This window comes from Poecilia latipinna, unplaced genomic scaffold, assembly GCF_001443285.1.
Source record: "Poecilia latipinna isolate Pla-1442-1.1 unplaced genomic scaffold, P_latipinna-1.0 Scaffold1803, whole genome shotgun sequence".
NCBI lineage: Eukaryota > Metazoa > Chordata > Actinopteri > Cyprinodontiformes > Poeciliidae > Poecilia > Poecilia latipinna.
Genome location: NW_015114419.1, coordinates 238 through 499, shown reverse-complemented (window position 1 = coordinate 499; position 262 = coordinate 238).

Genomic DNA, 262 nt, shown 5'->3' with positions numbered 1-262 from the left:
GGGTTTCTGAGTCTCCCCCCTTTCTTTTTCAATTTCCTCTCAGAGCTATATTTTTTTTTTTTTGGGGGGGGGGGGGCCTTCAACAAGTGGAAATGAGATTCCTAGGAATATTTGTTCAATATTTTTAGCAACTCAAGTTCACAGCATGAGGCATTTGGTTAGGGTTGCTTAGAGAACTCAAGTTTTAACATTGTTCTGGTTTCAATTGCATCAATTTTTCAGTTTATGCTTGGGGTTTAAAAACCTTTTAATACCAGATATT